The sequence below is a fragment of the Lissotriton vulgaris genome, chromosome 11 (assembly GCF_964263255.1).
Source record: "Lissotriton vulgaris chromosome 11, aLisVul1.2, whole genome shotgun sequence".
NCBI classification, from domain to species: Eukaryota; Metazoa; Chordata; class Amphibia; order Caudata; family Salamandridae; genus Lissotriton; species Lissotriton vulgaris.
In genome coordinates, this window is record NC_141699.1 from 71,248,045 (window position 1) to 71,275,864 (window position 27,820).

A 27,820-nucleotide genomic window follows, 5' to 3' on the forward strand; every position below is an offset into this window, starting at 1 on the left:
ATAGTAAGGAACCCAGACCAGCTGGTATCAAGAGGGGTGTGGGGACCACAGACCAGCTGGAAGCAAGAGACTCACAGACCAGCTGGGCTCAAAAGGGGGGGAGGGGGCACAGAACAGCTATGCTCAAACGGGGGGGGGGGCAGATACCAGCTGGGCGGAAAGGGGGCTACAGGCCAGCTGTGAGCAAGGAAGCTTACAGATCAGTTGGAGTCAAATAGAGGGCCCACAGACCAAGCTGGACTCAAAAGGGGGGCCCACACGCCCACCACTATTACCTTATGTACTCTACAAGAGTTGCATTTAAAATGCTGCGTATTTACGTTATTATGAAATCTCGAAACGCAAAACCGGCCACCAGCAATGGACAATTCTGGCAAAGCGCCCTGCTGCCCTCCCTTGACCCATCACCTGGCGCTGCCCACGCAGGCTGCCGGTCACTGACCCAGTGTCCCAAGGGAGGCTACAAGTGTAGAAATATTGAAACCCTCCAAGTAAAGAGTAAAAGTACACAATATCGCGGCACTGAGCGGACGCGACTATGGCTCTCCGCAATGAGAACTATTTCAACTCTAATACGCCAATACCTCCATTTCACTCCTTGAACGAGCCCGCTGGAGGAATTCACCCCGAGAACATTCTACATAAGCGTTTCTCTTCGCGTCTTAAAAAAATATCCAATGTAAACATGCAGAGATGTGTATATAGAATCGTTGCTTCTCTGTTCTCAGCGGTAAGTGGTATATGTGATGACCTTTCGACCGTACGCCACATACTGCTTCTGCGATATAAAGCACTCCGGAGTCCACTCGATGTAGTCGGCGCTATGCAACATTCCCAACAAATGGATTGAACGGTGGCAGAGCAGAGGGGCAGGAGTATCGGCCTAGGCTAGGGCATGCACCCTCCACTACAAAGGGTCTAGAGGTGTAGAATCTGCTGGGGTCCCCGTCTCAGGTGGTAAAGAGTGTGTGAAACAACCTGCCTAGAGAGGCACCAGGGACTGGCGGGCACTGCACGGAAACGGCCGGGGTATCTCACATGTGGGCAGCCCCTGGGCCTCTCACACGCAGCCCCTGGGGTCCACACGCGCAGCCCCTGGGGTCCACACGCGCAGCCCCTGGGGTCCACACGCGCGATCTAAGTGTTTGGGCAATCGGTGCCCGGCCACGTGACCCGCAATATTGTGCTGTGTGTGCTAAACCAGTCCTAGGGTTCCGTTCGATGCCACACAGTACTAGGGTTCCGACTGAGCCAGGGTTGGACTGGGAATAAAGTAATGGGCTTGGGCTCCCTAAGAAAAAAAAGAAAAGAAAGAGGCATTTTTTTCGGATTTGATTACGCCATTTTTGCAAAACCTTGCTTCAGTGTTTAAAGTATTATTAATAAATGGAAGGGGGTGAGGGTTCTCAAAAAGAGGCCTGTTTTATTAACTTCACTGAGATAAAAACAAAATCCAAATGTTGCCAGGACCTTTTGAGAAACGGATTAGTTCCCCATGGTGAACCACACCTGAATAGAAGTGAGGCCGCCCTTCTCAATCTGCATACATTAATGGCTCAGCCCAGCCAGAGACTGGGAATGAATGGCACCTCCGCCCGCTGGTAAAAGGGCGGTAATGGGGCCATCTACACCCAGAAAGGCCGCTCAGACCCCCACTGGGCCGATGGCTGCATCTGAGCAGCTGCCCAAAAGAGCGGCCCGCAGCTGCAACTCCGATCCCACCCCATCGCCCACCCAACTCGTCCGACCCCGAGTAGCAGTGATGCCGTTGGAAGTAGAAATGCAGGTGTGCCGAGTTAAAGAGGCCAGAAGAGGAAAGGCTGTGCCCCCCCCCCCCCCGCACCCATAGAGCTGCCCAACTCACTTCCCCCAAAGGAACGCAGATATCTACACATTGCACTTTAAGCGGCACACACAGATACTATTTACTACACAATTCTAAACAGCAAAGCGCCAATACTGGAGAGTCAGCGCTACATGTGCAAGGACTCGCCGCGCACACGCCCGGGCGTAAATGCTGGCAGCGCTGTCATTTCCTTCCAGGTTTATAACCACACGAAGGGCCGCGATTTCAAAGATATGGACATTTTTAAATGAAAGACAGAAGATAAAGTACACAAGATAAAAGTACGCACGCTTTCAGAAAGGGAGCAGCCGCCGCAGCCGGGAGGGAGTCTCTCGTGAGCTGGCCAGAGCCTGGCAGGAAGCGCCGCACTTCACGGAAGGGTCTTCTAGGAGAGTGCTCCTCCTCACATCTGGAAGGCGGGGAGTCCTCCTGCTGCTGCCAGCAGACACACCCGGCCTGACGCACTGCCACCTCCTGCACTGCCCCCCGCAGCCTCGGCGCTCTTGCACAAGCACTTTCCACCGAGCCTGGTGACAGCAGGTGGAGGCAGGCACACCCCTGCCCTCCCTGGTTACGAACAGCTGCTCGGGGCTGACAGTGACACATCTAACACGAGCCCAAGAGCACGCCCCTAGCGGGCACCGTGGGGCAAGCGCGCAGCCACAGGAGAGCGCCGAGAAGCACGAGACTGACCCAGGTAAGCGCTGCTCTCCAAGAAAGCACCATCCTGCCAGAGCCCGTGAGGAGCTGCGGCCAAGCGAGCACAGAGGTCCTGGTGATCTGACCAAGCTAGCAGCACAATGCCAGAGCCCAAGAGAGTGCTACACCGTAAGCGAGCACCAGAGCCTCAGAGTACTGCAGCTCAAGCGAGCACAGAGGTTCTAGTGCCCAAGACAGCACAGATGTCCAAGCTAGCACCACAATGCCAGAGCCCAAGAGAGTGCTACACCGTAAGCGAGCACCAGAGCCTCAGAGTACTGCAGCTCAAGCGAGCACAGAGGTTCTGGTGCCCAAGACAGCACAGATGTCCAAGCTAGCACCACAATGCCAGAGCCCAAGAGAGTGCTACACTGTAAGCGAGCACCAGAGCCTCAGAGTACTGCAGCTCAAGCGAGCACAGAGGTTCTGGTGCCCAAGACAGCACAGATGTCCAAGCTAGCACTGCACAATGCCAGAGCCCAAGAGAGTGCTACACCGTAAGCGAGCACCAGAGCCTCAGAGTACTGCAGCTCAAGCGAGCACAGAGGTTCTGGTGCCCAAGACAGCACAGATGTCCACGCAAGCACCACAATGCCAGAGCCCAAGAGAGTGCTACACCGTAAGCGAGCACCAGAGCCTCAGAGTACTGCAGCTCAAGCGAGCACAGAGGTTCTGGTGCCCAAGACAGCACAGATGTCCACGCAAGCACCACAATGCCAGAGCCCAAGAGAGTGCTACACCGTAAGCGAGCACCAGAGCCTCAGAGTACTGCAGCTCAAGCGAGCACAGAGGTTCTGGTGCCCAAGACAGCACAGATGTCCACGCAAGCACCACAATGCCAGAGCCCAAGAGAGTGCTACACCGTAAGCGAGCACCAGAGCCTAAGAGTGCTGCAGCCCGAGCGAACACCATAACGCCAGAGACTATGTTATGTTAAAGTATTTATTTAGCGCAACGTTTACCGGATAGGTTTCTTGGAGCTTCTGAGAATGGAGCTCTAAATGACGTGAAGACTTTCAGATGGGATAAGCTTGTCGGAACAACCACGTTTTTAACTGTTTTCTGAGCTGAAGATGGGAGTGAGCGGAACGTATTGAAAGAGGGAAGGAGTTCCATGTTTGGGGCGCCAATGTGGAGAACCGGATCCCGCCATATTTAAGGCGCTTATATCTCGGGACGGTCAGAAGATGTTGACCAGATGAACGGAGAGTGCAGGAAGGGGTGTATTTCCTGATCCTTTTAGAGATGAACTTAGGACCTTCATCGAGCAGTGCTTTGTGTACGATGCAGCCTAACTTGAAGACACTGCGTTGTTCTACTGGAAGCCAATGCAGTTGTTTAAGTAGTGGCATAACGTGTTTTCGGGCCGGAAGTTGGAAGATAAGTCTGGCCGCGTGGTTCTGTATTAATTGAAGACGTTGTGATTGATATGCCCAGGGCCGGACTGGGAACCAGAACCGGCCCTGGCAAAGTGCTCGGCCGGCCCCCCTCACCCCCCTCCGTGAGGAGAGGGGAGGGGAGGGGGAGAAGTGCGACCGCGCTCTGTGACAGGGCCGGTTTTCGGCCGTTTTTGTTACAGGGCCGTTTTTGCAGCATAACGGCCCTGTAACAAAAACGGCCTCAGGGGCCCAAAACCGCCCCCCAACCATGCGGCCCACCGGGGGATTGCCCGGTGCCCTCAACGGCCAGTCCGGGCCTGGATATGCCGGAATACCAACATAAAGTGAATTGGCATAGTCCAGTCGCGAGATGATAAGCGCGAGAACAACCAATGTTAGTGCCTCGGTTGATAAAAATCTTTTTATTTTCTTTATTTTCCGTAGCATGAGGAAACAGACCGAAACCACAGAGCTGATCTGGGGTTTCATTGAGAGGTCCTTGCTTATCTTGATCCCCAGGCTTTTTGCTGAAGATACTGGGTCAGGCGGGGGGGGGGGGCCAGGGATGGTGGCCAGAAGTTGGTGTTCCAAGGATTTAAAGAGCTGCCTGTCAGGATCAGCTCTGTTTTGTCTGGGTTAAATTTTAATTGATTGATGTTCATCCAGTTGCTGATGTAGATCATAATAGCCTGCAAGTTGGATTCAGATAGACTAGTGGGTTGGATGTTGAAAATTAATTGCAGATCATCTGCATAATTGAACACCAGGACATCCATTTCCTTCAGTGTGATAACCAGAGGCTGCATATACAGGTTAAACAGGAGGGGAGATAGAGAGGAGCTTTGAGGAACTCCACAGGAAAGGCGACCTTTTTTTGAGCAGAAGTTGCCTAATCGGACAGATTGATATCTGTCCGTCAGGAAGGAATGTATCCAGCTCAGAGCCTGGCCCGATGCCCGCGCTACGGACACGGTCGATCAGAATATTATGATCGACCGTGTCGAATGCAGGGGACAGGTCGAGAAGAATCAGGGCCTGAGGAGAATCGAGGTCAGCTCCAGTGCGTAGCTCGTCCATGACTGTGAAAATGACAGTCTCGGTCGAGTGAGCAGGCCTGAAGCCAGCCTGGTGGGAATCCAGGTAGCATGACTCCTCGACAAAGGAGCTCAGGCAGCCTGCCACGTGCGCCTCCAGGATCTTACTCGAGTAGGGCAGAAGGGATATAGGGGGATAGTTGCTCATCACTAGGGGATTAGCGCCAGGTTTCTTTAAGATGGCGAGAATCTCCGCATTTTTAAGAGAGTCTGGGACAGTGCCGCTGCAAATAGAGGTGTTCAAGAGAGATATAGAGGGATCAGGGCAGGCACTGAAAGCTTCCCGTACTATGTGGGGGGGACCACTGTCAAGAGGGGAGCCTGATTTGACTCTGATCAGCAGGTTGGAGAAAGATTCTGGGGTGATGAGGGGAAAATGATTGAGTGGTGGCAAGGTGAAGCGGGTGGAATGGGCAGGTTAGATCCTGGCTTTTATCTTTATCAGGACCATTTTTTCAAAAAAGTGGTGATTTAGTGAATCGCATAGTTCCTGAGAGTGCACAGGTTGTGCCGAGACCCTCTCAGGGCCTGTCAGCTCTTCTACGATTGAAAACATGTCTCTAGTTTTGTTGGCAGAATTTAGGATTTTCTGCGTGATGAACTCGGTTTTGCATGAAATAACAGCGGTTTTATATTCCTTAAAAAGAGACAAGTAAATTGATTTCAGCTCATGTTCGTAGTGCCTTCTCCATTTTTGCTCAGCTTGTCTGAGGCTTAATTTTAGTTTTTTTAAGGCGGGTGAAAACCATTTAGGAGCGTCATGTGTCCTGCGTGATTTAATGTTTTTCAGAGGGTCGACTTTGTCGCAGGCCGATTCAAGCCAGGTGGTAAGATTTTCCGACTGAGTGGGGAGGGGGTGGATTGGAACGATGGAGCTGTGTTAGTTAAGATAGTTTTAAAAGTCTCGATACTGGCTTGACCCCAGTTCCTAGCTATCATGCTGCTTGGTCTGGCGGTTGGGGCCACAGCGATGTTCGAAATTGAACAGGTTATTAAACTGTGATCAGACCAGGTGCAAGGGCGAATTATAAATTGTGTGATATCTGGGTTTAATGTCCACACTTGATCTAAAATGTGGCCTTTATTATTCGTGGCAGTGTGTGCATGCTGGGAACAGTTTAAACTCATCAGGGTTTCTGTAAATTCTCGGAATTCTCGGGAGGAGGTACTTTCGCTTGTGTCGCCCAGCCAGTAATTAAAGTCGCCAACGATCAGCACTCTTGAGTGATTGATCACCATGTGGGCGATTAGGTCACCAAAATCCTGCAGGAATGACGGCATGTGTAAAGGTGGACGATAAACCACCACACAAGCCAGGTAGGAATGTTGGGATTCCAATTTAATTATCAAGATTTCCGTATGCGAGATTTGAGTGATTTTAAGCATGGAAAATTGATGCTTTTTGTGAACTTTTGCAGCTGCTCCCCCAGCCATTTTCCCTGCAACCCTATCGACGTGAAGTATGTAATAGGGTTCGGGGATAGCAGCTAAGATATCCTGGGAGGAATCGGGGACAGCCATGTTTCAGTCAGAAACAGAATGTCCGGCCAGTGTCTATCAATCAGAGAGAATATCTGTAACTGATGTTTACCAAGTGATCGAGTGTCGAGATAATAGATTGTCAGATCATGTTCCTTGTACATGCATGGAGTAGGCTCCATTGCGGTTTTAACATGTGGGTGAGTGTGGGTGAATGTTGCGCTATTAAACTGTGAGGGATTAGATATAGTTGGTCTGGGAACAAGGGGCAGAAGTCCCTGCTGCTCCAGGGAATAGAGAAGAGCAGAGTCTATCCCGTAGTTGCCCTGCAGAGATTTCAGCTGGTCGGCCGTGTGTCAGGGGTTGGACATGATGGCTGGCCCCTAGCCCGGTCTGCCGCGGACGGGCGCAGACGGGCTTGCCTTTGGCGCGTCCGCTGCGCGATGGCCAACACATCCGGTTTAATGGGGAGAGAAGCGGCTTGCCACTAGACCGCTCTCTCACGCACTCGCACTCCAGCCGGAAGTGTGAAAGAGTTAGGGATAGTAAGAGAACTCTCTCCACTACAAATCGAGCCAGGCTTGCGGTGGACCAGGGAGGTTAGGAAGAATGCCAGGAGTGGAGTAAGTCGCCGTTAAATGCGCAACTAGCACTGCAATAAGGTTGCCAATGTGCAATTTAAAATACAGGTTACACAGTTTTAAAAACAGCAGTGCCTAAGTCGCACTGAGTATCAGCTTGGAAGCCTACCAAGTAAGTAGAGCGCGTCTGACTAAGAGGAATTGCACTTGAAGCGAGCACTGTGGTTCTGGTGTGCAAGACAGCGCAGGTGTCTAAGCAAGCACCACTGCGTCAGAGTCCAGGAGACTGCTACACAGTAAGCAAGCACCAGAGGCTAAGAGTGCTGTACCCCAAGCAAACACCATAACACCAGAGACCGAGAGGAGTTGCCGTCCGAGCGAGTATAGTGGAGATCTTTACACCCTAAGCGATCATCTGAGCCAAAGAGTGCTGCATAACAAGCAAACACCTTAACACCAGAAACCGAGAGGAATTGCAGTCTAAGCGAGCACAGTGATTCTGGAGCCCAAGAGGGCCTAGATGTCCAAGCTAGCACCACTGTGTCAGAGCCCAAGAGATTGCTACATCCCTAGCGAGCACCAGAGCCCAAGAGGGCTGAAGCTCAAGTGAACACCACAGCGCCAGAGACCTAGAGGAAATGCAGTCTGAGCGAGCATAGTGGTTTTGGAGTCCAGGAGAGCACAGAAGTCCACGCAGGTACTACTGCATCAGAGCCCAAGTGACTGATACACTGTAAGCGAGCACCAGAGCCTGGGAGTGCTAAAGTTCAAGCAAACACCATGGCAAAAAGTGCACTGTAGCCCAAGCAAACACCATAACGCCGGAGACCAAGAGGAATTCCAGTCTAAGCAAGCACAGTGGTTCTGGAGCACAAAAGAGTTCAGATGTCCACACAGGCACAACTGCGTTAGAGTCCAAGAGATTGCTACAGCGTAAGCGAGCACTAGAGCCTGAAGCTCAAGCAAACAGCATAATGCCAGAGACCGAGAGGAGCTGCCGTCCAAGCGAGCACAGGGGTTCTTGAACCCAAGAGAGCATAGATGTCCACGCAAGCACCACTGCGTCAGAACCCAACAAATTGCTACAATGGAAGCGAGCACCAGAGCCTGGGAGTGCTAAAGTTCAAGCAAACAACATGCCAAAAAGTGCACTGTAGCCCAAGCAAACACCATAACGCCCAAGACCAAGAGGAATTCCAGTCCAAGTGAGCACAGTGGTTCTGGAGCCCAAGAGAGTTCAGATGTCTACACTGACACAACTGGTCATAGCCCAAGAGATTACTAGATCCTAAGCGAGCACCTTGCCTGAGAGTGCTAAAGCTCAAGCAAACAGCAAAACACACAAGATGATGGACGGAATGTTGCACAATGGCAAAACATTCACCCCCAGTCACAGATCCGGGTTTAATCCATCGTTATTTTGCTCACCAAGCCACCCCAGTAAAGACATGGCCATATGCAAATCAGCCTTGACCCTGTGCCTCATGGGAACAGTCCAGCCCGAACTGCCAAGCCATGTCTTCCCTGGACCGGAATCAAGCATCCTAGGACTAGTTTCTGGCTATCAGCCGTCTTCAGACAGGATAGCTTGACTCCAGTGTCCTAGAGAGAAAACGGGACCCACATCTGGGCATACCCTTCCCACATAGGGTGAACAGCAAAACACACAAGATGATGGACGGAATGTTGCACAATGGCAAAACATTCCCCCCCAGTCACAGATCTGGGTTTAATCCATCGTTATTTTGCTCACCAAGCCACCCCAGTTCAGACATGGCCATATGCAAATCTGTCTTGACCCTGTGATGCTTGATTCCGGTCTAGGAAGACATGGCTTGGCAGTTCGGGCTGGACTGTTCCCATGAGGCACAGGGTCAAGGCTGATTTGCATATGGCATGGCAAAGCAACCAAGTACAATGGCACTGGAGTCAAGTCAGTCCTGCAGGAGAAGCGAACACAACACCAACAGAGACCGAGAGTGTGCTGCAGCCCAGCAAGCACCCTTGTGCCAGCACACAATAGAGAACTGCTGCCCAAGCAAATAACACAACCCTGAATTCCAGGATGGGATGGCAATGCAGCCGAAGGAGGCATAAATATATTTAAAAAAACAAAAAAAAAAAAAAAAAAAAAAAACACAACACACCACACACCATGGTCCGAGTATGCACTACAGCACTGGAGCACAACATAGCGTTGCTGCGTGGGCGACCACAACAGCCCACAGTAGCTCAATAAAAGACCATGCACCACAGCACAAAAGTTCAGCAGCCAAGCGAGCAAAACAATCCTGAAATCTAAAAGAGACCAGGAACCCAAGCAACTTCTCAAGACCTCAAAGCATTGCAATTCAAGTGAGCATCAGAGCTCAAGAGATTATGTCGGCCTGAGCAAGCATCATATTGTCTGGACCCAAGCAAGCACCAAGCGAGGAAACCCTACAGAGGACCTCATCACAAACAAGGACCATGGTGATGGCATTTACTAACCAGTCCAGCCAGCTGAAGCATAGGCACAAACAAAGCAGTCTAACCTCAACGCAACAATACAGTGCCAACGAGCAACATGACCATGAAGCGCAAACCAGCATGGCTGTCTGAGTGAGTGCCTGGGAGCCTGAGCCAACAGAGCTATGCAGTCTGTGTGGGGAAGTAATCCAAGGAAGCAAGAAAGAGATGGACGTCCCCCCTACCCCACCCCACCCCAAACTGTGGATGACATAGTGCATACAACTGTCAGCCCAGTTCAAGCAAGCACAGTTTTAACAAGAGCCTGGAGAACACAGCAGTGAGAGTGCCCCACAGCTCAAGGAGCGGGGTGCAGCCTAAGTCTTGTGACTCACCACAGCACTAGAGCCCAAGCTAGGGCCAAAGCATAGGAGTCCAGAGGAACGTCTCGCAGCGCAAGTGAGTTTCATGATGTCTAACCGCACTGAAGCCCGAGCGAGCACCAAAGATGCCAGAACTGAAGTGAACAGCGCAGCTCGAGTGAACATGGTGGCCACAAACCAAATCAGAACACAACAATGGGCGTACTGGTGCACAACTAGGATTGAACCAGCTTATGTGACTATTGGGACAATGATTGCGCACTTATAATGAATTTATCATTCGCTTCTTGGGCTGGGCCTTAGTGCCAGCTAAAAGGCCTAGTGCCATCTCTTGGGAGGTGGTACATAATTCACTAGCATTCTGGCCCGGGCCTTCGCGCTAGCTAAAATGCCATGCCTAGTGCAACCACTTGGGAGGTGGTACATAATCCACTAACTTCTTGGGCTGGACCTTAGTGCTAGCTACAAGGCCTAATAGCAGCACCACTTGGGAGGAGGTACGCAATTCACTAGCTTCTTGGGCTGGGCCTTAGCGCCAGCTAAAAGGCTTAGTGCCATCTCTTGGGAGGAGGTACATAATTCCCTAGCTTTTTGGGCTGGGCATTAGCGCTAGCTACAAGGCCCAGTAGTGCCACCACTTGGGAGGTGGTACATAATCCACTAACTTCTTGGGCTGGACCTTAGTGCTAGCTACAAGGCCTAATAGCAGCACCACTTGGGAGGAGGTACGTAATTCCCTAGCTTTTTGGGCTGGGCCTTAGCGCTAGCTACAAGGCCCAGTAGTGCCACCACTTGGGAGGTGGTGCATAATTACCTAGCTTTTAGGACTGGGCCTTGGCGCTAGCTAAAAGGCCTTCTGCCATTCCTTGGGTGGCACTACAGGCTCCCTGCACACAGAGGTAGTTGGCACATGTTCAGAAGTGGGCATACTCCGAGGTTGCGACAAGGATCAAAGCACACACGCAGACATGCAGGGGCCCGTCACACAAGCATGGGGCAACTTTCTGCTTGCTATGGAGGATGTACCTGACAAGTACCCACCGTGAAATGTAGGATTAAGAGAATAATTACCAGACAGGCTTCCACGGGAAAGGTTGCCAATGAAGCGGACACAGGCAGTTAATGAGTAACAGCATCTCATGGCTTCCTGTTAAATGCCTGTATATGCGCCGGCTTTTCTATCACGAGAATGTTTTTTATAGCTAGGGGTAACAAAGGCCTAGGGAGCAGGGTACCCCGGGTTTATTGGTCTTTGTTTGCTCTTCTGCCTCTGTATAGCGCACAGACATTGGTTACATTTCTTTTGTTTTTTTCCCCCTTTTATTTCCTCTTGGTGTTGCTGCTACGACTATCTGCTATGAAACCATTATATACCGGAGATACTGTTCTCCCTTTATATGAAGATTTGCATTGCTTGAAAAACCCAATCAAGCTCTATATGAAACAAGCATTTGCAATGCAATCGGTCTCGCCTTCAGGACGTTATATGTATTTAGCCATGCAGCACATTTGCCTGGGAGCTGAAGCATCTACTGTTCTTTAACATGGAGGGAAAGTAAGCACCAAACTGCGTGACATTGTAAGTATGGGAACACATGGAGTGAAATATTGCCTTACAGCGGGAAATGGTATAATCCAAAGCTCTGTTTTTAATATAGAATCAGGGCCTTCGGTGGTCATATCACTGAAAATACAAGATTTGTGAAAAATATTATTGTCTACAGGTGCTTGTGTAAGACAATTTCTATGGACTGGAATCTAGAGAATACTAAAGTGATTCTGGTTTTCTATCAAGAAAGTTAAATAGAAGCAGTTGCCAGAAAAATTAAAAGAATAAAGTCCCTCAGCAGAAAGCAATTCTGGTATTTTGCTGACCTTGAAGCAGACACGTCCTAGGGCTGATCTCCTGAGCCCACAAAGTACATACACATATAAGTAGATACTAAAGTATATACAAGAGGTCTGGAACTCGACCCAAAAAGCAAAGCAATCCTGTGTGTGCCTTGCACCCGTACCCTACAGAACTGTGCCCGTGTGGGTACAGCGGTCCAAGAGAGCTCCACCCAGGAAGCTCACTTCACCCGAGCATGGTTGGGATGCCAGAGGGAAGAGTGCCTGCGGAATCCAAGCAAGCATAAGAGCGAGGAGAACACAGTACCCAGGGAGCCTGGGAGTACAGACTGGAATTCTAAGCGAGCAATGCAGTGAACAAGCATTTACAATGCAATAGGTCTCGCAGCATTAAAGTTTGAGTTATTGGCATTGTGTATGACAATGCGTTGCATAAAATTTTTAGCAAACTTTGAATTGGTGAGCAGTGACAGTGTGTGCAAGAGTATTCTGTTCTTGAAAGCAGTGTGGTAGAGAGTGCAGAAATTTGGGTGACGTGAGCAATGTGGATGGGGTGAGATTACAGGAGTGAGTGTAACTCGACAAAATGTGTTTAATTGCATATCAGTGAGATATGGAAAGCTCTGATGATGCAGCTCAGGCACAGGCTCACAGCTGTTATTATTCACACAGCTCTGATGATGCAACTCACGCACGGGGCCGACGCAGTTATTATTCACACAGCTCTGATGATGCACCTCACGTACGTGGCTGACGCAGTTATTATTCACACAGCTCTGATGATGCACCTCACGTACGGGGCTGACGCAGTTATTATTCACACAGCTCGGATGATGCACCTCACGTACGGGGCTGGCGCAGTTATTATTCACACATCTCTGATGATGCACCTCACGCACGGGCTCACAGAAGTTATTATTCACACAGCTCTGATGATGCACCTCACGTACGGGGCTGACGCAGTTACTATTCACACAGCTCTGATGCACCTCACGCACTGGGCTGACGCAGTTATTATTCACACAGCTCTGATGATGCACCTCACGCACGGGATCACAGCTGTTATTATTCACACAGCTCTGATGATGCACCCCACGCACGGGGCTGACGCAGTTATTATTTACACAGTTCTGATGATGCACCTCACGCACGGGGCTGGCGCAGTTATTATTTACACAGCTCTGATGATGCACCTCACGCACGGGCTCACAGCTGTTATTATTTACACAGCTCTGATGATGCACCTCACGCACGGGCTCACAGCTGTTATTATTTACACAGCTCTGATGATGCACCTCACGTACGGGGCTGACGCAGTTATTAATCACACAGCTCTGATGATGCACCTCATGCACTGGGCTGACGCAGTTATTATTCACACAGCTCTGATGATGCACCTCACGCACGGGGCTGACGCCTCCTGAAAGTGCCTGTATTTCTGAGCCTCCCTTGAAACTCGAAAGAGAGGCAAATAAAGCATTTGCTAATGAGAATATGAAGGAAAGGTTTGCGCCCTAATCGCAGCCACAAGAAAATCAACAAAAACGCAAAGTCAACTCATCTGGGCATTTAGGGACTGATGGTTCTGCAAGAGGGTCCGGCTCAGAGATTTAGAAATATAAAAGAGATCTAGCCCAATGAGATGATAAATGCCACTAATCTGTAATGTTCTTAACAACTTTTACTTTGGCAAACAATTTAATTCTATACCAAGATGTGAAACAACTGATTTATTTATGTCCAACAATCCCAGGTCTTCCACAAATGCTGGACAGTGGCCAGACAACTCTCTATATTGCAATACAAACAATCAGGAAGACAGTCCATGGACTCCTTAGCACTATGCCCTTTGCACCGGAGTGAGAGGTATGAGGGGGGGCCTACTTGTGGGTACAGGTCTCTCTTTCTCTTTCTCTCTCTGGGGTGCTAGACTGCCCACTGCAAGATGGCCGCTATGCCGGTTGGCGATAAAGTATCAGCAAAATATTATGCAATTTGTGCTGAAAAGGACTATAATGAGAGGTAGCTGGTGGGCATTACAGGAGCGAGCTATTGCAGAGACCCGAAGTTACTCGGAGCAAGAAATCACAGGGGATCTGAGGCAGTGGTCCGCAGGGAGGTCGCTCTTGGCTTGTCCAGCTCCTGTGCAGTGACGTGCCTGCACTGTGCTTGATCCATCGAGAAAGGAGGATTACACAGCTCTGGAGGGTGGTGGAGAGACCGAGTGAGACCCACGTTGAGAAGACTGTATCCTGCGACACAGGAGCTTAAGTGGGTTGGAAGTTGCAGGGTGCCGACACAGCCCTCTCCTGCAAACAGGGTGGCAGCAGCCGACTGTTCGACGATGACACCGAGTCAAACCTCAGTGTTAAGTACTGTTGAATATTACTGCGCTAAAGTCACTACCTGGACAAGCCCTACAGTGAAGCACGATCACTTCAGAAGACATCGCAGATTTTTCTCCCACCTAAAATGAACTGCAGGACATCGACTGGCCAGGCATTGTGGCTACTCACCAGACACCTGTCTAAACTACAACTAGGCAATCTCAGACCTTGGCAGGAAGCCCGCGCACACGCCCACAGAGTGCATGGCCAAACAAGCAGTGCTGGTGACGCGGGGCTCCCATGCTCGAGGGAGAGCCCAGCGGAGGCTGCAGAACTCTACAATGGCGGTAAGTGGGGCTTAGTTGTAGGGGGGAGGGGGAGTGCGCGTGTGTGTGTGTGTGTGTGTATGTGTGTGTGTGTGTGTGTATGTGTGAGGCGGGGGAGGGGGGTGGGGGTCTCTGTATGTGTGTGTGCATGTGTGTAGGTGTGCTCGTGTGTGTGTGTCTCTGTGTGTGCGCATGCGTAAGGGGGGAGGTGTGGCTGTGTGGTACAGCTTTCCAGGAGAGGAGACAGGAGCTGGGCACAGCGAGCACGTCGCTTGCGCGTGGCCCGCTCAATTCCGAGCGCGCGGCCAGCTCCTGTCCCCTCTCCTGGAAAGAAGAATCCCTGACAATAGGTCTCTGGAGAGACTGCGCTTCAACGCCTACGAGACCTAAAAACAGGTGAGGGGAAAACTGCCAGAGCAGAGTCTGATTGAGTGCCACAGAAACCTTGGCTTGCGTGAGCAGCGCAGTGAAAAGAGATCAACACAGTCAAGCGTTGGTAGTACCCTAGCCTGGGAGCGTCAACAGGTTGTGTGTGGGTGGAGAACGCATCACAGGCCCAGTCAGAGCAACCACAACAAAAATTAGAGACAGAAAGAGCAGCAGCCGGGCCGCGACAGAAAAAGCAGCAGCCGGGCCGCGACAGAAAAAGCAGCAGCCGGGCCGCGACAGAAAAAGCAGCAGCCGGGCCGCGACAGCAAAAGCAGCAGCCGGGCCTCGACAGCAAAAGGAGCAGCCGGGCCTCGACAGCAAAAGGAGCAGCCGGGCCTCGACAGCAAAAGGAGCAGCCGGGCCTCGACAGCAAAAGGAGCAGCCGAGCCTCGACAGCAAAAGGAGCAGCCGAGCCTCGATAGCGAAAGGAGCAGCCGGGCCTCGACAGCGAAAGGAGCAGCCGAGCCTCGATAGCGAAAGGAGCAGCCCGGACTAGACAGAGAGAGCAGCCCGGCCCAGACAGAGAGCAGGCCGGCCTAGACAGAGAGCAGCTCAGACTAAGAGCAGCAGGCCCAAGTCAAAGTGCCATAGAGAGCAACAGGCTGAGTGAGCAGTCAGTCCAAGCCAGTTCGGCCACAGTCCCAGAATGAGACCTATGCACGATAAAGTAGCCCAAGAGGAAACAGCAATTTAGCTAAAGACAACACTCACCCAGAGCTGAGAGAGCACAGCCCAGGGAGAGGGTTTATACTGGCAGCCCTGGAACCATGCCAAGTGAGCGGTATGGTGAGCATAGCTCGGACATGTGCAACATTCTGAGCCAGTGGTTGGGCCCAGAGACAAGACAATACAACCACTCATGAGCGGATGTAAGGCATCGAGGAGGTGCCACTGCCAAAGTGAGTGTTGCTGTTAAAGAGGGAGGCAGAAACCCAAGACAGCACCACAGGCATCAGTGGCCAAGCAAGCGAGATAGCAACCTGAGTGAGCATCAGAAACTCAGCAACATGAAATGCACTTCAGCCCAAAAACCCCACAGCCATGGAGAGGGGCACACAGTGGCTGCTAGCAACTTTGAAAAATCGGTGAGGCGCAGCATGCCATAAAACCCACCAATACGTTGCCTTTCTCCTCTCCCCTTTTCCAGAGGCTGGGCAAGAAGGAGGCATGGGTCCTGTGCCTGCTATCCCTCAGCTGTTTTACAGCACTGAGATTGAAGGCTATGAAGTGCGCATTAAAGATTGACCAGCTGCACACAGAATAGTAAAACGGTAATGAACATTTTAATATTCTGTGCCTACCTGCAGCACTCACACCAGAGGGGCAAGGGGGTAGTGGGGAGACACTCCTCTGCCTTACTGGAGGAGCGGACGCTGGGGGCACAGATAAAAAAAAACCTCTAAGAGTGCATCTTTGTTCGAGGTAGCACCATAAACACAGAAGCTCCAGAGGGTGCTGCACGAATTATAGCAAAACAGAGTCTTGAGGACACTAAAGCCCAACTGAAAGCTGCAGGTACCTTGTCCTGAGGGGGAGCAGTGCATTAAACAGGCATTAAACTTCACAGCAGGCGCTGAAGTCCATTATGGCTGTGCTGACACCACAGCACCAGCACTGCAGGCACAGAAGCCTGTCAGCATGTCTAAATTTGGGCAATGGCAGTGAGGCAGGCGGGGAGGGGCAAAAAAAGGCCTGCTGGGGTCTGCAGACCATCATGTCTGTGATTGCTTTTTAATAAAGTAATGAAAAAAAAAAAAGAATGCAACCTGCCTTCCTTTAACGAAAACTGGATGCATTTAAAAATAAAAATGAAATGTTCCTTACTTATTTTTAAGAGTAAGTTGTGGTCCGTGGGACCACTGCCTGCTCTTCAAAAGTATATATTTTTTAACATTCTCAAAGGGGAAGGTGACCCCTTTCCTATTTGCAAATGGGTTAACACCAACTTTCAGTTGGTGGTAAAGTACAAATGTTTTGCAACCACATTTCGGTAACAAAACATTAGTACACACCGCTACGATTAGGTATTTGGAAGGACACCCTAAACACACCCCTTCCAAATACAGAATAGTTATTAGCTCACAAACCCAAATTACGATTCGGTAATGTGTTACAGACTCACAAGTTAGGTTTTATACAGAAGAAAAAGTCTTTTGCGTTTGCCAACAGCCCAATTCTGCAAATTGGGCTTCTTTTTTGACTGCAAAAAGGCTTACATCTAGCCCAAAATTGTATACCAGCAACTAGAACACCTCAAAAAACCATTGTGCTTTCTACACATTCAATCAATCTGTCATTTGTTAAGCGCACTACATACCTGCGAGGGTCTCAAGGTGCTGGGGGCCGCTACTGATCGAACAGCTAGGTCTTTAGTATCCTCCTGAAGGTCAGCAGGTCTTGGTTCTGTCATAGGCTCAGTGGGAGGGTGTTCCATGTCTTGGCGGCGAGGTGGGAGAAGTATCTCCCACCGGTGATTGTTCTTAGGATGCGTGGGACGGTGGCGAGTGAGAGGTAGGCGGAGCGTAGCTGACGGTTGGGGATGTAGAAGGAGAGCAGTCTGTTGAGGTAGGCTGGGCCGGTCTTGTGGAGTGCCTTGTGTGCGTGGATGAGGAGCTTGAAGGATATCCTCTTGTTGACGGGGAGCCAGTGCAGGTTTCTCAGGTGGAGGGTGATGTGGCCGTGTCGTGGTACATCAAGAATCATTCCTGCTGAGGCGTTTTAGATGCGTTGTAGTCGATTGAGGAGCTTGGTCGGGGCTCCCGCGTAGAGGGCGTTTCCGTAGTCGAGTCTGCTGCTGACGAGGGCCTGGGTGACTGTCTTTCTTGTATCCGTCTGGATCCATCTGAGCATGCGGAGGGTGTTAAAGCAGGAGGAGGAGACGGCATTGACTTGCTTGGTCATTGAGAGCGTTGAGTCGAGGATGATTCCCAGGTTGCGTGCGTGGTCGGTGGGGGTCGGGCTGCCCCCAGTGCCGTTGGCCACCAGGAGTCGTCCCATGCTGACGGGTTGGAGCAGAGGATGAGGACCTCCGTCTTGTCTGAGTTTAGCTTCAGACATCAGATCTTCATCCAGTCGGCGACGGCCTTCATTCCTTCATGGAAGTTGGCTATGGCGGTGATGGGGTCCGTGGTGAGGGAGAGGATCAGTTGAGTGTTGTCAGTGTAGGAGATTATGTTGAGGTCGTGCTGTTGGGCGACGTGTGCTAGCAGGGCCATGTAAATGTTGAACAGCTTCGGGCTGAGGGAGGATCCCTGGGGTACGCCGCAGATTATCTCGGAGGCTTTGGAATGGAATGAGGGGTAGGCGGACGCTCTGGGTTCTGCCAGGGAGGAAGGAGGTGGTCCAATCCAGAACCTTGTCTCGGATCCCTGCGGCATGGAGGCGTGCGCATAGGGTGGCAGACTGTGTCGAAGGCGGCAAAGAGGTCTAGGAGGATGAGTGTTGCGGTCTCGCCGTTGTCCAGCAGGGTCCTGATGTCGTCGGTGGCGGCGATGAGGGCGGTCTCGGTGTTGTGGTTGCTGCGGAACCCTGACTGGGATGGGTCCAGGATTCTGTTCTCTTCGAGGTATCGGGGTAGCTGTCTTAACGATTTTCTCGATGACCTTGGCCGGGAAGGGAAGCAGAGAGATGGGTCGGAAGTTCCTGAGGTCTCTTGGGTCTGCCTTGGGTTTTTTGAGTAGGGCGTTGATCTCGGCGTGTTTCCAGCTCTCTGGGAAGGTCGCGGTCTCAAGGGAGAGATTGATGATGTTGCGTAGGTGGGGTGCGATGGAGCTGCTTGCTTTGTTGAAAATTAATTCGAGAAATGGCTTGCAGAGTTCAAACCATCAGACAGGTTAATGAGAACTGAAGGCATAAGCACCCTAATCTTCAATTGTGGGGTCTAGGAGGAAGAAAAGAGCATGAAGAAAGGAACACATATCCCCCCCAGGAACACTGCATCTATCTCCAGTTCTCCCATCAAGGTCTTCGAGCGCATAGACAATACACAATTAGCGAGGCCCTTTGGCCATTGCCCAACTCCCAGAACAGCCTCTTTAAATTCTGGCACATTCGCAAGAAATGGGACCTGAAAGACCAAAAGGAAGAAACCCCCATCTAATTTATGGAATATTATGTTTCAGCTTTCCAATCCCTCACGGGCACCCCCTTCACCAATCCACAATCTTAACACAGGGAAACCACAAGCAGGATGAGGGACAGCCCAGGTCTACAGGAAGCACTCAATGTACTGAGAGACACACCTGGGGCAACCACAGGCTAGACTTATAGACCGCTGTGAAAAAACGTTTTTTTAAAACTTAACATTTGCCTAACTAACGTGTTAAAATAAAAACGAACACCCAGACAATCACCAAATACACAGACTGACAACAGACAGGAAAACAAGCGCTTGCAAACCTCATGGGCCTACATTTATGCTAACGCATGAAGCACAAGCACCTTCAAGCCAGACAAACAAAAGTCTGTATGGAAGGCTCTCTTGCTTTGAAAACACTCCTGTTTATGCTTCTATTTCAAATAAAGGTCGGATGGCAATGTGCTATTACTAGTGGTATAGTGCGGGTAAGTAATAGCAACATTTTGAAAAATGAAATGAAAGCGGGAAATAATAGAATTAATTCATGTAATAGCAGCATTATTGGTTAAGAGCAGTTCTGACAATTTTTGGGTCTGGTGCTTCTGCATCTGCTACACACCATTCAAATCATGCCCCTAATGCCTGTAAGATACCTGCATTTGTGACTGCCTGTTTATTAATAAAATATAACAATATTTAGTGTTTAGAAAGAGTTATGACAACTGTTGGCCCGGTGCTACTGCACCTGCAGCACCATTGACATCATGACCCTAGTGCCTGCAAGGTAACTGCCCATTTAGAAGTTAAATATAGTAATATTTGGTGTTTAGAAGAGTTATGACAACATTTGGCCGGGTGCTACTGCACCTCCAGCACCATTGAAATCATGACCCTAGTGCCTGCTAGGTAACTGCACTTGTGACTTAGGGCCAGATGTAGGTGTCCATTTACCGACCGGTAACGGCCGATTTCGGCCGTTACCAACCGGTAAATGGTCATTTGAGATGTAGGGGCCCTTTTTTACCGATTCGGTAAATTTACCGAATCGGTATTTTTACCGATTCGGTAAATTTACCGAATCGGTATTTTTACCGATTCGGTAAATTTACCGAATCGGTATTTTTACCGATTCGGTAAATTTACCGAATCGGTATTTTTACCGATTCGGTAATTTTGAAATGTAGGTGGGACTCTTCTGAGTCCCACAGGCCTTACCGAATCGGTATTTTACCACCCAATCCAATTGGGTGGTAAAATACAGATTCCAGGTGTGCATGCACATGTGTGCATGCACACCTATGGCATGTGACAGACGGACATGTCCTTAGGGTATGTCTGTGTGCCACATGTCACACATGCCTTAAATCGGGGTGCTAGAGGGTGTCAAAGTGACACCCCCTGCACCCTTGCAAAAATCGGTATTTACCGAATCCGTAAACACCGATTCGGTAATGCCCATTGATTCCTATGGGCATTGAAGCCCATAGGAATCAATGGGCATTACCGAATCGGTATTTACCGATTCGGTAAATACCGATTCTTACAGAATCGGTAATTCAATTACCGATTCTTTCTACATCTCCCCCCTTCTATTTTACCGATTCATAAATACCGAATCGGTAAAATTCGGTATTTATGAATCGGTAAAATTAACTTACCTACATCTGGCCCCTTGTGCTTAGTAGCAATATTTAGCAACATTCTGAGTTTAGTAAGGTCCCTGGAGCTTTTGGCCCAGTGCCACTGCACCTGCTGAACTATTTAAATAAAGCCCTGTTTCACTGCAAGATAAGTGCAATTGATATGCTGTTATAGTATTAAAATACAGCAATATTAGGTGTTTAGGGGAGTTCTGACAACTTTTGGGCCCAGTGCCACTGCACCATTGAAATCATGACCCTGTTTTCTGGAAGGTTACTGCACTTGTGACTGCCTATTTAGTAGTACAATATACCAATATTAGGTGTTTAGTGGGGTGCATAGAGCTTTTGGGCCTAGTGCTACAGCACCTGCTGCACCATTCAAATCAAGTCCCTTTTAACTGCCAGATAACTGCAATGGTGACTGCCTATTTAGGAGTAAAATATAGCAATATTAGGCGTTTAGTAAGTAGCTGGAGCTTTTGATCCCAGTACCACTGCACCTGCTGCACAACTGAAATCATTACCCTAGTGCTTGCTAAATAACTGCTTTCATGGCTGCCTGTTTAGTTGTAAAATACAGCAATATTAGGTTTTTAGAGGAGTTCTGACAATGCTTGGACCTGGCGCCACTGCACCTGCTGCACTGTTCAAATAATGACCCTGTTGCCTGCAAGATAAACGCACTTGTGTCTGCATGTTTAGTAGTAAAATATAGCAATATGTGGTGTTTAAAGGAGTTGTGACAACTTTTGGCCCCAATGTTATTGCACCATTTAAATCAAGCCCCTTTCAATTGCAAGGCAAAGTCAATCGAGACTAGTTTAGTAAAATATATAAAATATGTTTAGTAGTAAAATATAGCAATATTAGGTGTTTAGAGGAATTCTGAAAACATTTTGGCCCGATACCACTGAAATCACGGCACCATTTAGATCAACTTAAAGGTAACTGCAATTGTGACTGCCAGTTAAGTAGTCAAATATGGCAATATTATGTGTTTAGAGGAGTTCCGACAACTTTTTGGCCCGGTGCTACTGCACCTGCTGCACCATTCAACCCATGACCCTGTTGTCTGAATGGTAACTGTACATGTGGCTACCTGTTTAGTAGTAAAATATAGCATAGCGCTTGTATGTTAACATTATTTTTAACGCACAGTGTTTATTACAACATTTAGAATTTGATCATAATGACAAAATAGATTACGTTGAAAACATCTATTCGATAATGCCTACAAAGTGCTAAGAAAGGTACTGAGGCATGAATAGAAAAAGAAACGAAAGTTCTAAGGCTAGAGCATCTGCTTTACACAACTAAGTAATAAAAAGCAAGCATTCCAGCAAAATGTTAGAAGCAGTCTGTCTTTTCCATGGGAAGAGATCTCATCTTGACAGTGAATTGGGCTTAAAAAGTGTGAACAGCTTTAGTAAAAGTATTGTTAATGCGTGCAGCAAGGGCAGGTTAAAAAAAACCCTACACACAAAAGCGAAGGAACACAGTAAATCAACAATGGGACTTAAGAACCCACTTTTAATATACATGAAATACAATTGATTTTAAAAGCACAGCGCAATCGCTGTGCATGAGAAACCTAAAAAAGGGATATATTGAATGCAAATGAGCCATCAGTGTAATCCACCTTTCGTTACCAAAGCACTAATTGGAATACTGGGAGGAAGAAGGAGCACCCAGAGAGAAGCATGAGGGGGCAGAAAGGAGGAAACAGGCAGACATTGGAAGGAGGCATGTTGGTGGAGAATGAAGAGGAACAGTGTAAGAGGCAGATATGAGTGGGTGACCGATGGGGGCGTGAGACGCACACAAGGAAAGGAGTGACAGATAGGGCGGGAATGGAGCAAGACACAAAAGGAGGAGTGGATGTGGATAAAGAATACAGAGAGGGCCTACGGTGGTAATGCAGCCCCTTGTGCAATTCAGTGGAAGAAATGAGTGGAGGCTGAGAGATACACCCAAACAGCCATCAGTCGTAGGTGAGACATTAATATCCCACAGGGTTGAACCAAGACGTGATTGAGAAAGTATCAAGTCAATGGCTGAAAGAGGATTGCTACATACAGTTGATGGTGTAGTGTAGTTCCTATTTTCCCAATAGGCCCTGCGCATTGGAATAACATAAACAGTAGTATCGACGTAGAAGTGCGGATCTTCCAGGCCTCCACTGACTATGCTAAACTTATTTGGGTTTGTTACCAACTAGCTCAGAGGTCACTGGAAACTTTCTTGACTGAATAGGAAGTGATCAGCTTCCCTGGCACAGCCAAGAAGGGATTCAGTTTTCCAACAACCGTGCAACATGACAACTTTGCTCCTCAGATAAGAGTCAATCTCTAGAGTCGTGTGAAACAATAGACAGTTATTTTACTCAGTCAGTTGTTGTGCAGATTACTTTCACAATATGTAGAGAATAGAGAGACGGGCGTTTTCAATAAAAGGTATTATTTATTGAACAGTCTTTCTTCTCATACAAGAGAAATGAATTGCCACAATTGCAAGACTTGTTATTATAAAAAGTGCGTACAGTAAAATGAGTATTGCGAAATAATACTGTAAAAGCATTGATATGGTTTCTTAGCCATACAATGGTTTAAAATGAATAAAACATATATACATTCATATATACATTTGACTAACAGACTCAACTGGTGCTTCTAACTACGCCTACCCCAGTGTACCTGACCTAAGCCTAATACTTGATAGGGAGTAAGTAGCAGTTTTAGTTAAGTTGGTTTTGCCAAGGTTTGCTTCAAGAATTCTCTCTAAGGGTTTAGTCAACACCATACCTCTGGAATAGAATGTTGGAGGTCTGGTATCTCCTTCCAGGGACTAGATATCCCAGTCACTCGCAAGAGTAGGCTGGAAACGCCGGAGCTGGATTTTCTCGGCAGGAGAAAAGACAGCGTCTTTCTCAGCGCGTCGAGGAAGAGGAGGAGGAGGGGCAGCGTCCGCGGGCAGCTTGCATCTGCTGGGCTCTTGCAGGGGGACAGCTGTTCTGCTCCTATGTGCACAACACCATCGTTCGCTCGTTAGCAGCTATAGCAGTAGCGATAGTTAGCGATGGTATTATCAGCAAGGCAGCGTTTGCTTAAGGAACGTTGGTAATATTTATACCTGAAAGGTGCCTTGTTTGACGTAAGTTTTTGGACATAAGACATCAATAAAGATGTCACTAGGAAGTGATCGTCTCTCAGTGCTCATTAGAGTTCTATTACTAATCAAAACATAGCAAGCGGGGCTTTCCCAGGTTGCTGAGTTTTTATCTTGTTGAAGAACTCTGAGTGTAATCTAGGAATCTTAGATAGTAGCTTCTGCTGTGTCATTTGCACTAATGAGCTGCAAAGGAAGTTGCAGAGGAAGCGATTCTGAAATGTGGCTCTGTTCGTGTGAGGCCAGAGACGAGTTTCTGAATATTGCATTTGATCGGTTATGCCAATATAGGGGTACAAAGGGATTATAGCCGTATAGGGGCATAAGGTCACAGTATCGATCAAGGTCCTAGAATAGAACGCAACAATGGTTGAAACAAGTCCACCCTTAGACCAAATAATGTACATGGTTAGAAACAGATGAGTTTGACAGCTGCGCTGTCAAAAATTAGATGTAAAAAGTATCTGACAAGTATCAAGACATAATCCCAGAACAAAAATAATCTGTCATCAGTGTTACTTGAGCAAAATGTAGACTGAGGGTCGCTATTTCCTACAGTTCCCACCTACAAAGACATGCAGAATACTTACTAACCTACATTCTTAAGGGAAAAAGAAGTATTTGGGTGGATATAAAATGCAAATAATGCCACAGATGTTGAATAAGACAGTCTTAGGGAGAAGCCAAGCTCGACAACGAGATGGCTGCACGTTAGCTCGGCTCCGCCGTCCTACCTGCCTAAATTCGAATATCCTGTCGCTCATCCTGCCCAAAACGGACAACAACTTATATGCAGAGCTCTGCAGTCACTTACCATCCATCCTGGTGGGTCCGGTGCTCGGTGGATCCGCAGCGGCGTCCTCCCGGAAAGTGCGGCCTCCCCGGGGTTGAGACCGGGGCCTCGCCCTTAGCGAGTTGCCGACGAGACGGTGTCGGCGGCGGCCTCGGGTGGGGGCTTGAGGCCGGCCGGACGATGCCGATGTGAGAAGAGCCCGGAGGCAAATGAACGTGCCTGGGACTACCGTCCGGTGCTCCAGAGGTGGTGTGCGGCAAGTTGTGGGTTGGGGATGCCGTGTTTGGTGGCTCCCCCCTTTGTTGCCGTCCGGCCGTACCGGGCTCCTTCGCTCGGTGGCGGAGAGTGATCCTAGCGGAGCAGTGTCGCCGGCGGGTCCCCGCTCTACTGTTGAGCTCACCCCTGGAGATGATTCCGAAGAGACAGCGCAATTGTCGCAAAATGGCGGCTGTTGCCATGTCCTGTGTAAAGTCCCGGGATGCCGATTTCTTGCCCTTGTGCTCCGCTTGGGCCTGCACTGGTGAGCTCGAACCCACGATTGGCGACGTCCTGCAAGCGTTGAAGAACTGGATGTCGACCATGATCCGGGACTCTTGTGTGCAGGGCGATGTAATGGCCGCCATTGCTCCCGGGTCGGCTCTAGAGGAAGCGGATGGGCCCGGTGTGGTCGTTGATTGTTCCCCGCTTTATGGTTGGGGTAGCGATGATCTGATACGTGAGCGGGTGGAACCGCTGGTGTTCATTGACACTGGTATACACGGCTGCCGTGAACAGTTTCTGCATTGCCCACGGGAGAGGGGGTCCCATTGGCTGCTTCCATTGATCGTCCAGCAACTTCTCCACAGCCTTTTCCCATCGCCATGTCCTATGCCCACTGGATCGACACACATCGCGACGTTAGCTAAGAAAGGACTAGGATGAAACCGGCTCTTACTTCGGAGGACTACTATCGGTGAATGGAGTTATGGACTGCCCCAAATTGTGATACTTTGTTGATTCCTACATATTTACGTATTACTGAACACTTGCCAGCTTCGTTTTGGGCCACGCTCATGGCGTGTGTGGGCGGGGGGCGGGGCCACGCCATTCGCTAAATGGTTCCTCTCCCCTGGCTTTCCTTTTTTCCCTCTTTCCTTTTCCGTTTCTCTATATTATCTTATTCTATATTTCGGGTTCATAATTAGGGCGACAGGCACGCTGCTGGGGGTGGTAGGCCGTAGCCTTCTGCAGGGTTGCAGGGTGGGACGGGTGGATTAGGGTCTATTAGGTAGTTCTTTGTTTCTATGGCTCTTTTGTGTCCTTTTCTTGGATCTCCACGACTGTGCGTAACCCCGCGGGGTGAGTTACTGAGAGGGGAGGGATAGGTATTATTTGTATCATGGTACCCATGGCTCTGTTTCTCCTGAATTAATGGATCCGCCCCCAAGCACGGTCGCTAATTGTATTATTGATCGCCGTTACCACCGTGGGGCGGGTACAGTAACGTGGAGTCCCCCTACTTCCCTTTCTCTTTAGTACTTTTGTTTCTTGGGTTGGGATGTATAATGATTGCAACTTATCTGTTTCCCTGATGGTTTTTATTACAGCGGAAACGCTGTTCAGTTTGTCTCTGGGTACATGTGGTTGGGCGTGGATACTACCAATGAGAAACTGTAAGCGAACCTCTGTTTTGCATGCTTTGGACCTTCCTGATTATTGCTTTTTGGCTGTACTGAAATGAAACAGTTGGTTTGTTCCCCGCCACGTACACCAGGTTGCTACCTATACAACTGATGCTTTATTCTTTAATATATAAAAATTAACCTCCTTTGATCCTATGTCGAGTGGTTCCAGTTAGTTAATATCATTGACTTGCAGCGTTGGGTAATATCGTCTAACCACTCCGTGCCTTTAATTGATAATGGTGCTTTCCAGTTTTGTTCCGTGGCCGGTCCCCGGGTTGTAGGCCAGTATTTGTATGCATCCATTTCCTCAAATAAAGGTTTTCAAAAATTAAAAAAAAAAAACAGTCAGTCTTAGGGCACGATTACAATGCAGGAAGGAAAGCATTCCAACCTAGGGACGATTACAATGCGGTTAGGAAGGTTTCCTACCGGTATTTGCTCCTTCAGAATCATATCGGGAACATGTCTTGCCGACCGAGGGCCAGATTACAATGCGGATAGAACATAGGTTCCCATAGTAGTCAATTGGCGTTCAACCAAATCGTATCTGGAACCATCTGGATGCATCATACTCGGTTGGTCGGACTCTCCTGATCTGAGTCAGTCGGAAACGATTTTCAAACCGATTCGATCAGGAAGATTTCCTAACTGCATTATAATCGGGCCCATAGTGTTCAATCTTGAGCACGCTGACAGCACCTCTTTTTTTTTTTTAATAACCCTTATGGTTGGCAACTATAAGATGAGCTATAGAGCAAACTATCCGATGACCATAAAGATATCAGTACAATAATACTTCACAAAACTATTAGTTAAGGTGTGAGTGTCCACTGAACCAAGTGCTGAAGAACGAGCATAGACAATTGGCAGGTAAATAAAAAACATGTAGACTTGAGTGAGCCCAACTGTGGGTTTAAACACTGCGTAAGGCACGCCTTACTAAAGATAGCTGAGCAACTCCTTTAAGCAATTAAATATGGAGTACCACAAATGTAATATGAAGGAACGCCCAGTGAGTCAGACAAAGGGTAAAAACTAGGTTTTAGCTGGCACACCAGCATGGGGGAGGTGAACACTCAGGAATTTAGAAGATAGCTCTCTGAATGGGCAGATTATACACTGAACTGTTTCTAATCAGGTGAAGACTCAATGATGACATCTAAGAAGTTTGGTCCATTACAACACCTCCAAATGATTAGAGTATCACTCAACCACAGATCGATCGGTGGACTGTATTATATTTGAGGATGAAGGTTAGAGTAATACCCAACTCTCCCAAAAGAAATGGTACTTCACTTGTGTGGCGGAAGCCTAGTGCCCATGACAGGAAAGGCTCAAAACACAATGTGGTGACATCAACATCCCTTTTCATATAATTTTATGATTCGGTAATTAAGGTAGCTGCGCTATTTGAGCCCAAGATCGCGGCTACCCAGGGAAACCTACTAAACCCAGACATTTCTAAAATCTAGAAACCGAAGGGTCGTTCAGGGTTCCCTGCTTGTGGGTGACTGCAGGAGGACTTCCATTGACCCTGGTTTAATCTGTTCCTGTCGCAGGGACTAGGCCCAGTTGCACAAGGCGGGTAGCATTTTCATCGGGTCAAGCGGGGCGACGCTAAGTGGTAGGAATTTT

General features: G+C 48.9%; 1 protein-coding gene across 2 annotated transcripts in view; it reads right to left on the reverse strand.

The window, feature by feature from the left end:
* The window catches only part of YDJC (YdjC chitooligosaccharide deacetylase homolog), a 129,715-nt gene that overhangs the window by 94,958 nt on the left and 6,937 nt on the right, over nucleotides 1-27,820 (reverse strand). The window contains exon 1 of one of the 2 annotated variants that reach the window (XM_086942722.1): nucleotides 2,136-2,392. The exons of the other annotated variant lie outside the window; for it this stretch is intronic. The gene's annotated coding sequence lies outside the window, so the exon portion shown is untranslated. Of the gene's footprint in view, nucleotides 1-2,135; nucleotides 2,393-27,820 lie in introns of those variants that run through there. 2 annotated transcript variants of the gene reach the window in all.